The 12,810-nt window shown below is 34.4% G+C and overlaps 1 long non-coding RNA gene across 1 annotated transcript; it reads right to left on the bottom strand.

The window, feature by feature from the left end:
• Nucleotides 1–3,487: 3,487 nt before the first annotated feature.
• LOC121156666 lies at nt 3,488–5,611 on the bottom strand. Its single transcript, XR_005883902.1, has 2 exons — nt 4,084–5,611; nt 3,488–3,952 (listed from the first exon to the last, which is right to left on the bottom strand). It is a non-coding gene; the product is annotated as an uncharacterized LOC121156666 (long non-coding RNA).
• Nucleotides 5,612–12,810: the final 7,199 nt, after the last annotated feature.

Raw genomic sequence — 12,810 nt, 5'->3', positions numbered from 1 at the left:
GTACACATTCTGTAGGACAGTACTCCTAAAAGAACAGTTCTTGGACCAGAAGCAGCATCAGCACTGCCTAGAAATGAGTTAGAAATGTGAAATTTGGGGGAGGGGCATCACCGCGGCACAGCACATTAATGTGCAATTGTGGCACTGGCATCCCATATAGGCCCCAGTTACAGATCTGGCTGCTTCACTTCTGATCCAGCTCCCTGCTCTTGCACGTGGTAAGGCAGCAGAAGATGGTAAAAGTGCTTGAACCCCCTGCACCCATGTGAGAGACCCAGGCTGTAGGCTTTGGGTTTCAGTCTGGCATAGCCCTGGCCTTTGTGGCAATTTGAAGAGTGAACCAACAGATTTTCCTCTCTGTCTCTCTCCTTCTCTGTGTAATTCTGCCTTTCAGAAAAACAAGCAAATGTTAAAAATAAGAAAGAAGCTTAAAGTGTGGAGCCTTGCTTCTGATTTACTGAGTCAGAAAATCATTTATTTTAGGCCCAACGTGATATCGTAGTGGTTAAAGGTCCTGGCCTTGCTCGCCCAGGATCCCATATGGGCGCCGGTTCTAATTCCGGTGGCCCTGCTTCCCATCCAACTCTTTGCTTGGGAAAGCAGTTGAGAACAGGGACCCTACACCCTTGTGGGAGACCTGGAGGAAGTTCCTGGCTCCTGGCTTCGGATTGGTTCAGCTCCAGCTGTTGCGGTCACTTGGGGAGTGAATCAACACAGGGAAGATCTTCCTCTCTGTATATCTGCCTTTCCAATAAAAATAAAATAAATCTTAAAAAAAAAAGAATCATTTATTTCAAAGCCTTACCTTTTCTAGAGTTAGTCTTATATCAAAAAGGAGGAAACAAAAATTAAAAGTGTGCAAGTTATCCATAGATTAAATACAATCCATAGATTCACACTTTTATATTCAAATCTTTGATCTGCTAATTTAGATTTAGACAAACCTCTTAACATTATTAAAATGGGGAAAATAAATGGATCTGAATTTACTAACATTTATCAAGCACTTAATCATATCATGATATGATGCCAAACAATTTCTATATCTCACTTAATAATCAGAAGAGAATAGTGAAGTCCAAGTTCCCAAAACAAAACCATAATTTAAATCAAACACACTAATTCTAAAGTATAAATCTTAAATGTTTGGTGGATGAGAAACTCAACTCCTGACACACATACAGCATTTAAAAAATCTCAGCTTATGTTTGTTTTCATTTTATATAACTTATTTAACAGTTCTAAATTGAAGGAAGTTGTTCTTAGATATTTTTGCTTTTTTTTTTTTTTTTTTTTTGCTAGTTTCCTCCCCAACATCATCATTCCCACTTTCCTTAGACACCAGAAATAATATGACAGAAATATTAGGGCACTAACATTATTACTTGTCTGAAGTTACAAACAGGAATTGAATATGCATATGGTATTAAACTAATTAAAAGTCAATAAATGGAAGAAACAAATGGATATTACTCAATGAAGGAAGTCAGTCTGAAAAGATTATATACTACGAGTATATTAATATGACATTCTAGAAAAAGTAAAACCTAGGAGACAGTAAAAGATCAGTGGTTAGCAGAGATTCAAGCAGCGGCAGAAGAAAAGAATAAGTGGAAACATTAGATTTTTAAGACAGTGAAACTACTCTGTATGGTATGAAAATAGAGGACATATCTCATTATGCATTTGTTCAAATGTGTAGAATGAATAACAAAAAATTGAATTCTGGGCCTAGAGCACTAACCTAGTGGCTAAAGTCCTTGTCCTGCACATGCTGGGTTCCCAGATGGGTGCCCCTGCTAATCCCAGCAGCCCTACTTTCCTTCCAGCTCCCTGCTTGTGGCCTGGGAAAGTAGTCAAGGACAGTCCAAAGCCTTGGGACCCTGGACCCACGTGGGAAACCCCTAAGAGGTTCCAGGCTCCTGGGTATGGATTGGTACATCTCCAGCCCTTGTGGCTGCTTAGGAAGTGAATCAACAGACAGAAGATCCTCTGTCTCTCCTCCTTTCTGTGTATCTGACTTTACAATACAAATAAAATAAATCTTTTTTGAAAAAACCTGAATGCTATTAGAATCTAGTGACTTCTGTATGACAAAGATAATACAGTAGTGGAACATCAGTTGTAACAAATGTACCACTCTGGTGGTCAACGTTGATCCTGGCTGAAGTTACCCATGTGGTGGTAGTTGAGGGTACACAGGACATTTATGTACATTACTCTCAGTTATTCTAAAATTGCTCAAAAGAGGCTGAGTCTGAAAAAAGTTGAGTTTGTTGGGAAAAAAATTTGTACCATATAGCTTGAATAAAATCCCAACAGATACCAAAGAAATATACTAACTCACTTATCAAGTACAAGCAATCAAATTAAAGAATAAAATAATTCTTAATAGAGCAGAGACTGTTTAATATTAACATAGAACTGAAGACTGGTGGAGTGTGAAAATATCAAGAATTCATTTACGTCAAATATGAGCAAAGAATACAATCTAACAGTGCCTTAACCTAGGAAAGGAGCTTTAAAAAATGATATTAAAAGATTAAAAATCTCCAAATAAGCAATTGAAGCAAGCAGTTGATAGCTCCTGTGTCTGAGTTCAGGCCAACAAAATGCAGAATTCAGACTGAGTCTGCACTCTGAGCTTTGGCTCAGCCTCACCTTTTGTTGATGGGAGGGTTAGTCAACCTGTACCTTCTCTTTCTCAAATTTCAGCCTGCCTTCTCTTTCAATTGCAAAGTCAACAAAGACAGACTATCCAATCCCCTCTTCTTTCTTAGCAAAATATTGTCATGTCTTTACTTTCCATTTTCCCTCACCTTATTCGGGACAGACAGTATGCACCACAGTTAAAACAATTCTTGCAATACCTTCATTCCAAACCTGATGGGATGGAGTCCTGCCTCTGCCTCTGAGTCCAGCTTTGTGTTAATTCACACCCTAGGAGATGATAGCCCAAGTACACGGGCCCCTGCTTTCCATATGAGAGACCAGGATAAAGTTCTTGGATCCTGGCTTCAGCACAGCTTAGTTCAGCTGTTGTAGGCATTTGGGGATTAAACCAACAGATGGAAGTACTCTCTCTCCCTTTCTCTCTGCATTTCAAATAAACAAAAAACAACAAAAATCTAAAACATTTCTTTCCTACATTTATCATTCATGCAAATAAATCAAACTGTGTCTCACAAGAGCCCTATATCTCTGAAAAGAATCCTTTTCTCCAGGAATTTTATTCAGAAAAAAAAAGTTACTGCAGCCCTGTTACATTGCTTTTGTGTTACTTCTCCCTGAAGACTAACCTGTTTTTTCAATGAACACCTGTCTCTAACAACTTTAAAAATACTGATCCTATATTTCCAACGACACATCCCTGAAACAACTACACATTCTGAATTATGTTTTTACACAGTAAACTGCTCATTGTAAGTACCTCAGTGTACACTGATCCTCTTCTACTCTTACAATCACCTTTCCACAAGTCAAGACGCTTATCATTCATGTCACACCTTGTCTATCCACTAATTTCCAGTGTCTAATTCCCACTCTTTGAGCCAACATACATCAGCAACTATGAAAAACATGATGTCAATAAATTTATAACTATTGCTCCTTTCCAAAAGGTCTGTCATAGGCTAGTTCTGTGTGCTATGCTACCATACAGCCCTTCCACGCCAAGTTACTGAAGGTTCTTTCCTCTACCTTCTCACCCAAGATACCTAGTCAACACAGAGGATTAATATCTGAAATTTCATTATTAGTTTCATGATTAGTGTCCAGAAGGAATATCAGTAGTTGAATATATTCTAATGCATGACTTACAAGAAAATTATTTATATGATCACATAATTTATTTTAAAATAAATACAAGGAACTGGAAACAAAATGTTTATGTTCTAAAGATATAAAAAGATTGACAACAGTGGCAGGTTAATTGTCAAATTGTGTTTCTTTGCTAGAAACATTCAGCAGAATGCTTGTTTATCTTCTTACAAACATACCACTATGCCAGCAAATGAGTGCAGGAGCATCAACCAGTCAGTTAAATATGCTCTGAGTTTGAATGTATGTCATATATACAATCACTTTATAGCTCAAAATCAGTAACCACTCATTCCCAAGTCAATTTCACATACTTCTCCAAGGTTGCGTGTTTTATATTTTTTTATCCACTTTCTAGATGTACTTTGATGTTAATATTTATCTTGATTCTCCTGATAATAAAAGTAATTAGCACCAGAACAGGACCAAGGAACAATGGGATCACCAAAGCACCATAAAATAGATTATATGGAATAATTCAATGACAATTTCTAACACACACACAAAATATGCCTTAGTACTACAAGGACATGATACCTGATCTTCTCCCAAAGAAGTTTTAAGCTACTTAGTCAATCCAGGTTGTCCTCATCTATTGAATACTGATAGTACTATTAACTATTTCACAGACATTTAGGTTAAACTAGTAAGTAACTAAACATTATATGACATGTAACCATATTAAAGACATAATGATATGATAAGAAAGACATATGATAACTAACATTATTTCACTAAGTAATTTTCTTTAGATTTACAAAAAGCAAAAAGATAGGTGAATTTCATTATGTTCTATATTAGGGAATTATGATGATTCACTTTGCAAAGTTCTTTATACTTTTTTCATTTAAGCCATCCATTGTAAACTATCTTTGTATAAGATACAAAACAATAATGCTTTTCATTTTTTCCACAGTGATCATCAGTTATTGCAGTCTCATTATTTAAGTGATGTATTGTCCAAGCTGTTACCTATTTTAAAAATAATTTATCTGTTCCATTAATCTGTATGTCTTCCTATGGCATTACCATATATTCTGATCAACTGAATTTATATTACGTATTATAAGCACAATGCAAGTCTTCCTCACTGCTTTTTCATACTGGTCATTTATTAACATGTGATCATCCACATAATTGTAAAATTACATTACCTCTTTCAAAAATTGAAAACAGCTCATCAAGATTCTAATTGGAATTGCTTGAAATACATTTTTTAAGTTACAAAGAATTAATATATTAATACTATATTCCCCCCAAAATATTAGTTTCTTCTTTAATCAGATCCTGTTCTATTTAATATGATATTGCCTTTGCTTTCATATCATTTCTATACCTGGATAGTTTCTTAGTCAATAGATTTCACAAAAAATTACAAATTTTCATCTATCTTCTAACCAACCAAGTTACCAATTTTTGTTCTTTTCTAGATCTTGAAATTAGCATTTCAGAAATTTTTAAGTCATATATCACCTGCAAAAAGACATTATTAGCTCTGCTCGATCAGTATTAATGTCAGTTGTACTTTGTTAAATAAAGCCTCTTACTCAATATTAAATAATTGTGATGGATGGTCCCTTGTCCAATTTCTGAATGTAATTAAAATGGTTTCATGATTTAGTCATTTAGGACCATACATTTAGTTGCCTGTAGGTGAAAATACATACCAATATGTAACAATTCACTTATTCTTACACCGATTGCCTTTAAAGGATATCTATTGAATTAAATTACTTTTCATCATATATTGAAGTGAACATGATTTTTCTCCTTTAACTATGGTGTAATAAATTATATTGATGTATTATTTATTATTTTTGCTTTTGATTCATTGCTGATGTTATTTTCTATTTTAGTTGAAATACTGCACACATTTCATAAACTAGACTATAATTTTTACACAATCCTCATAAAATCAAATAGATATTAAATGAAGTTAAAACATATATCAGTATACTCCATGCCCCAAAATAATTCAAATTACTTCAAAAGTATCTATGCCACAATCTTTAAGAGACTACATTTGGTTAACTTTCCAATATTTTAACAGTAATTGTCATCTCTCTTCTATCTCCCCCAGGTGACCATTCATATGTGTTTAAAAGATGTATTTCTACTTAAAAATTTACTGTCAGATAGCTACATTTAATTTTTAAAATTATTTCCAACTTTGTTTTTTCTTCATTCCTCATTAGCATTTATTTTTGTTCACTCATTTCCAAAACTTTAATATTGAGGTTAAAATTGACATACCTTAGAATCTATCACTGAAATTGTGCTAAAAGTGTAGAAATCAATAATTTTTGGTACTCAGGAAGTTTTGTGAATCAGCTTATTTCCCTGAACATAATGGCCTGTATTTGGAACCATTTTGTTGCAAATGGCAGGGCTGCCTTTTTTTTTAATGGCTGAGTAGTATGTCATGGAGTAGAAGTACCACAAAGTTTATTTTTTTAAATGGTCTTTCCAAAACACCAGCAATGTGGTTTTTAGATTTTGGATTTTTTATTTTTTATTTTCCATCTTAATCAAAAGAGTCTCTAAGGCTATCAATTTTCCTCTAAAACTGCTTTAGTTAATTTTCCATAATTTTTTATGTAAATATTTTATGTTCATTGGTCTCCATGTCACTTCAGCTTTATTCAAAACTTAAGGTTACTTTAATTTTAATCAAAGAATTTTATGTAGTTAAACCTCAGAAAAACTGAAAATCCAACTGTGCTAGCTTACATGCTAGCTTATTTTGCTACAGAATATACCTGTAAGATTTCTGTTCTCCAAAGAATGTCACATTTATATATGTTTATTTTATCATCTTATTTATCTTAGTCTTTTTTTAATGTAACATAAGTAAATGACTCCAATAATTTTCACTTCACAACTTATCTGCTAAAACACTTGCTATGTCTGGTGTTCTATTATTATAACACTACACCTATCCCTTTTAATCTTAAATTCTCTCACTTCGTGTTAATGGTATCACTTTGTCTTTTGTTTCTATTTATGATATCTTACCATTATTTTACATTTTATTAACTTTGTCTTAAGTATTTTTCTGGAGGTATAATTTGACTAGCTTGCATTTTTTAATATCATCCAAAAATATATGTTGAGGTTGGAGAACATAATCTATCCAGTTTGAACATAAAAACTGATATTCAGGGCCAGCGTGGCAGTTCAATCAGCTAATCTTCTGCCTGCAAGTGCTAGTTCATGTTCTGGCTGCTCAATGCTTATAGTGTTGGAAAACAGCTGAGGATGGCCTAAATCCTTGGCCCCTGCATCCACATGGTAGATCTGGAAGAAGCTCCTGGCTTCTGGCTTCAGATCTGCTCAGCTACAGCTGCTGATACCATTTGGAGAGTGAATCAGTGGCTGGATGTCTCTTGTGTCTTGTCTGTCTGTCTGTCTGTCTCTCCTTCATTCCCTCTCTCTCCCGTTCTCTGTAAACCTGCCTTTCCAATAAAAATACATAAAACTTTTTTTTAAATCAATATCCACACTACTATTTTTGGTGGCATAGCCCACTAACCCTACTATTTTTGGTGCCAGGATCCCACATGCATGCAGGTTCATGTCCAGGGGTTCCATTTGTGATTCAGCTTTCTGCTAATGGCCTAGGGTAGCTATGCGAACCACTATACCAACACCTTCATGTTAATGGCCTAGGAAAACCTTAGAAAATGGTCCAATTATCGGGCCCCTACACCTGTAAGGGAGACAGAGAGGAAGCTTCGGGCTCCCAGTTTTGGACCTGCTCAGCTCTGGCCATGGTAGCATTTTGTGGAGTGAGCAGTTAAATGGAAGAGCTGTCGTTCCCTCTAACTTTCAAATAAAATAAGTAATTAAAACTTAATATTCCTAACTATGTATAATCCAATTATTTTCGGTTTATTTTTTATTTACATATTGTTTTTTCACTCTCCTTTTCTCTAATTTGATCAAGAAACTGCATTATTTTTCTTTCTTGTCCTTTTGAAATTACAATCTACTGCACTGAATATTATTTTCACTTTCCCTACAAGAATAAACAGAAGTATGTATATATGTAGGATATATTTTTATTCAACATCAAAGGTCTATCTCCCTTCTCCTTCCCTAAAATTGAACTTGAGGATATAGTCACTCCCCATTGCCTTTTCTCTTTTTCCTTTGCACTCATATTTTACTGCCTATTTTCTCTTCTCTTTTACTCCTAAGCTGCCTAATTCTCTATTCATTCTGATGATACTTGGATAGAAATCAAATTTTCCCTAATGAAGTATTTTAAGGGTGAAATTATACATTATATATTGCTAGTCAACTATATTTTACCTACTAAATGAAACTGCATTTTATATAAAGTATACATAAGTTCTCATCATTCACTATTATTTTCTGTCCTCATAATCTTCCTCATATTATAGTTTTTGTTCTTGTTCACTGGTTGCTTGCTTCTAATTCATTATCAAACATTTTCTAAGGTATACACACCATATACTCAAAATACTTGATTACATCTAAAAATATTTCCTTCACCTAACAAATGATATCCTTCCATGCATATGAATTCTTGGGATATAGTCATTTTCTTTGTGCAGTATGTAAATGTCATTAAACTATCTGCAAGCTTTCACTGTTCCAAGTATTAAATTCCTGAAATAACTTGATATATTCACATTTTTCCTTTGTGCAGGAACTTTTTTGATTCAAGATTTTTAGCCTATTTTCTTTTTGCTCAAGATATACTGATATACTCTTCCCATGTGCCTTATTAGTTCCTAATGTGCCTAAGTCATGTTTCAACAGTGATGATGTTTCTCTTCAGTCTATCTACTGAATGGTTCAACTGAATTTTTTTTATATTTGAAAAGATTTCTCATTTTTTCAGTTTTCATAAATTCTCCCAATTTTTTTTCCAAATTCAGATTTTCATGTTTTCCAGATTTTTATGTAACCACTACTGGTTACCTAAGGTTTATACTCAGACTTTCATATCTTTCTCCTCTCTCATTTGTTACTGGGTCTCTTTAAGTGAATTATTTTTCATTCGTCAGTAATCAGAGCTCAGGTTTGATGTGAAGTATCTTTAAATGGTAGAAATATCACAGGTGGTAAAAACAGACAGGTTTGACATTCTCTGTGATTGCTGACAAGGTGCATGGAGGAACACATCTTTTGCCCTATGTTTAGTTTCAGGGACAAGACTGCTGGCACATTTAACTACTTTGGCTCTGTTTAGTTAGAAACACTTGGACACCTAAAATGGGTAAATACTGATTTTGCTCTACAGGGATTCACAAACCTCTTAAGACCAAGCTGTTGTTTCCAAAGCCTACTATTTTCTGCTCTTTATTTATGGATTCCACCAATGTTCTGTTTGCCCAACTGATTATAGAGAAGTTTCAAAGCAGAGTTCTTCTGCCCAATATGTCATTGCAGTTGTTCACAGAGCTAAAAGAAATTTTACTCAGAAAGGCTGGCATCTTGGAATTGAAAGTGAAAGATAATTAAAAGGATTTTGTTGAAATCCTTCATTTTTAAAAATCTGGGGGGTGGGGGATGGATATGAAAGTCTGAAGTGTGATTAGACTCACTAATAATTATTCCAAAGAAACTCCTTAATAAAGTATATGTAAATGACAAGGTGGTCTCCAAGGCTCTTAGGTTTAGTTACCAAAGTACATGTACTAAAACTATCAATCACATAAATTGTAGTGCAACCTTACATTTATAACAACACAATCCATAACAGCAAAAACGTGGAAACAACCCAAATGCCTGTTGAAAGAGGAATGGATAAACTGTGTTATCTCTACTCCATGACATACTACTCAGCCATTTTTTTAAAAAATGGCAATCCTACCATTTGCAAGTAAATGGTCCCAAATACAGGCCATTATGCTCAGGGAAATAAGCTATCCACAAAGGACAAGTACATTATCTTAATTAAAAATACAAAAGAAATATATAGATGTATGGGTAAATATGTATATACATATTTTCTCATAGATGAAGTATAAAATGCAGAATATACCGAGAAGTAAAGATACATTGCAGTATGCATATCTACTAGCAAATAAAAGGAGGAATTCCAAAGAAACTGTTAAATATACCTTGACAATAGATGCTAAACTATCTACCATTGTCTATACCTACAATGCCATGACACACTTGAATAGCAGAATGTTGGACTTGTATGACTGCTGTAACAATATAGCAAAAAACAGTGGCGGCCAAAATGGAGAGGGAATGGTAAATGGAGAGAATCCCTATACCTACAAAATTCTATCATGTACAATAATAATAACAATGAAAAATACCAAAAAACTAGATACTAGTAATTTTTATAACTTCAGATTTGTTTTGTTCAATGACATGTTCATTTGAAGCATATCAAAGCATATTAAATTACATTTAATTTCCTAATGACCTAAATTAAGTGAAAGTCTAAAGAAAGTATGAAAGATAGTATCATAAGGAAAAGTAAAGGTACACATGCACGATATAACACTAACTATTCTTTGACTCTATTCAGACAATTTAACTTATACATAATACACCTCAACAATAAATTATCCTTTGGGGCTGACATAAGGGCTCAACCGGCTAACCCTCCATCTATTAGCACCAGAACCTCCTATGGGCATGAGTTTATGTCCCACTTGCTTCACCTTCCAGCCAACTCCCTACTTACAGCCTGGGGAAGGTAGAAGATGGTCAAAGTCCTTTCAACACTACACCAACATGGGAGCTCAAGAAGAATCTCCTGGCTCCTGGCTTCAGATCGGCCTGGCTCCAGTCATTTGGACCACATGGGGATTGAACCACCAAATGGAAGATCTTTCTGCCTCTACCTCTTTCTGTAAATATGTTTTTCCAATAAAAGTAAATCTCTTGTGAATTTAAAGTAAAATAAAAAATACACTTTAAAATTACTGTCATTCATTGGTGCTGCTTATCCTAAAGATAATCTAAACACACATATACTGATTTTAACTGAGTTGATCATATAATACTGACTCTAATAGAAATCCACTTGTGTTATTAAGTAACATCAAACCATCTTTCTGAAGTGACATATCAAAGTTAAAGTTATTAACAGAGTAAGTCTAGACTATATTCCACTTTAGGACTAGTAGAGCCTGATTTAAAACTCCATGAATGTAGAAATCAGGTGATCAAAGGGTAAACTGCACAATCAATATTTAAGGTAAATACTATTTTCTCTCTCACATTCTGATAATTCTAAAGAAAGCCAACATGTTTACTTTTTTCCAAAGTAGATAGAAAACAACTTACGTTATAAATTCCTCCAGAAATAGTGGTTTCAGAATTTTGTGGCATATATCAAACACTCAATAAAAGTTTTATCACATAGGCTATTATGCCAAATTATATTTTTTTTGTAATGTGCCTAAATCCACTGCCCAAGTCTAGGTTAATATAGATTGATTATACTTTATCCAGAAGCATTTCAGAATTCAGGCTTTCTCCAGTTGGAGATATTAATATGTAATCAGTGAAATATCTTGGAAATGGCACACAATTTTAAACTTAAAACTCATTTGTTTCATAAAGTTTACAAACATTGGCTGCAGATAATTTTATATAATCATTCTAGTGCGCCTGTGTTTTGACTGTGACCTGTTGTAGAAAATGTAGAATTTTCCACTTGCAGCATCCTATAAGCATTCAAAAAGTTTTAGATTTTGGAGTATTTCAGCATTCTGAATTGTGTATGCTTAACCTGTATTAATGACCATTTTTTTGTGCCAAAAGCATAGCAGCCTTTGTATGATAAACTCTATGTAGCCAAATTTAAGCTATTGTTTTCTGAAACAAACATGAAGGCTACAAGCAACAGATATAAAAACCTTCTACAGTGAACTGGATCTGACAGTTTTAACACATTCTCTGTTCTACTTCACTCTATTTCTCTGTATGATCTTCGTTTCATGTACTCATTTGATTCAGTTTTCCTTTTTGACCTCTAACTTCTCAGTATTCCCAGTACTTAAGTGTTGTTTGGAACCGATCCAATCCATGATGTGCCCTGCTTGTATTAACATGTTATCCAGCTCCACTGTTGCTCAAGGAACCAAATCAGGCAGTAGTGCTGAGTTCATCCACTGTGCAAGTTTTAGACAAATTCCCCCTCAGAAGTAATTCTGCCTGCACAGAGGAGTTAAAATTTTAAAACATTTTCTACCATCGCATCTGTTTCTCCCACTTACAATTCTTTTCACCTTGTACGCTTCTCTAGAATCTTCTCCAAATCTGCTATACTTTTCTTCAAATAAAACTGCCAGTGCTAACCTGTGCAAACATTAAGTGAAAGCAGGACAAGAATAGAAGGCCTTGGGTAGGAGGCAGTTGGTGATTAAGGACTTTGGGCTCTAGAGGTGGACTTGAGTTTGAATTCCCATGTTTTAGTTTAGCTATAAGCTGAATTAACTGAAAAAAAAAAAAAGTAGATAAAACCAATGCCCAGTACAGAGTAAGTTCAGAAGAAATGGGTTACCATCGCTATTATTGTCCTTAACATCATTGCTTAATATAGGTATCAAATGACATTTCTTTCACTGTATTATACTTCCCCTAGTAACTCTGCTAGTCTTTTCAAAATCAATGTCTATAGTAATTCCTCAACACACACGTTAGGTTTCAGTTAATCATGAAATTACTTTCTCTTAAACACATGAGGATTGGTTTCTCCATCGTTTGTGTGTATCAAAACATGCATACTATCTTTTCTGTCCAATGGGTGACTGAATATCTGGGATAATCTCTCCCTTTATTATATAGCTATTTATCTGATAGTTTAGAATAGCTCAGCACTGGCAAACACATGGTTGATGTTACTGTATACTTTCTCACTGAGGTTGGGAATACCTGGACTGCAGGCCAACAAAACTACTTGGACTGGTCCTGCCAACATGACCACAGGCAGTACTCAATAAATCTATACCAGACTAATTTTTAGGTTGGTATTTTATATGGCCTTCAAGT

Source organism: Ochotona curzoniae, unplaced genomic scaffold (assembly GCF_017591425.1).
Source record: "Ochotona curzoniae isolate NIBS_2020 unplaced genomic scaffold, NIBS_Ocur_1.0 contig_3498, whole genome shotgun sequence".
NCBI lineage: Eukaryota > Metazoa > Chordata > Mammalia > Lagomorpha > Ochotonidae > Ochotona > Ochotona curzoniae.
Note: the sequence above shows the minus strand (reverse complement) of the source record. Positions and strands in the feature narration are given on the sequence as shown.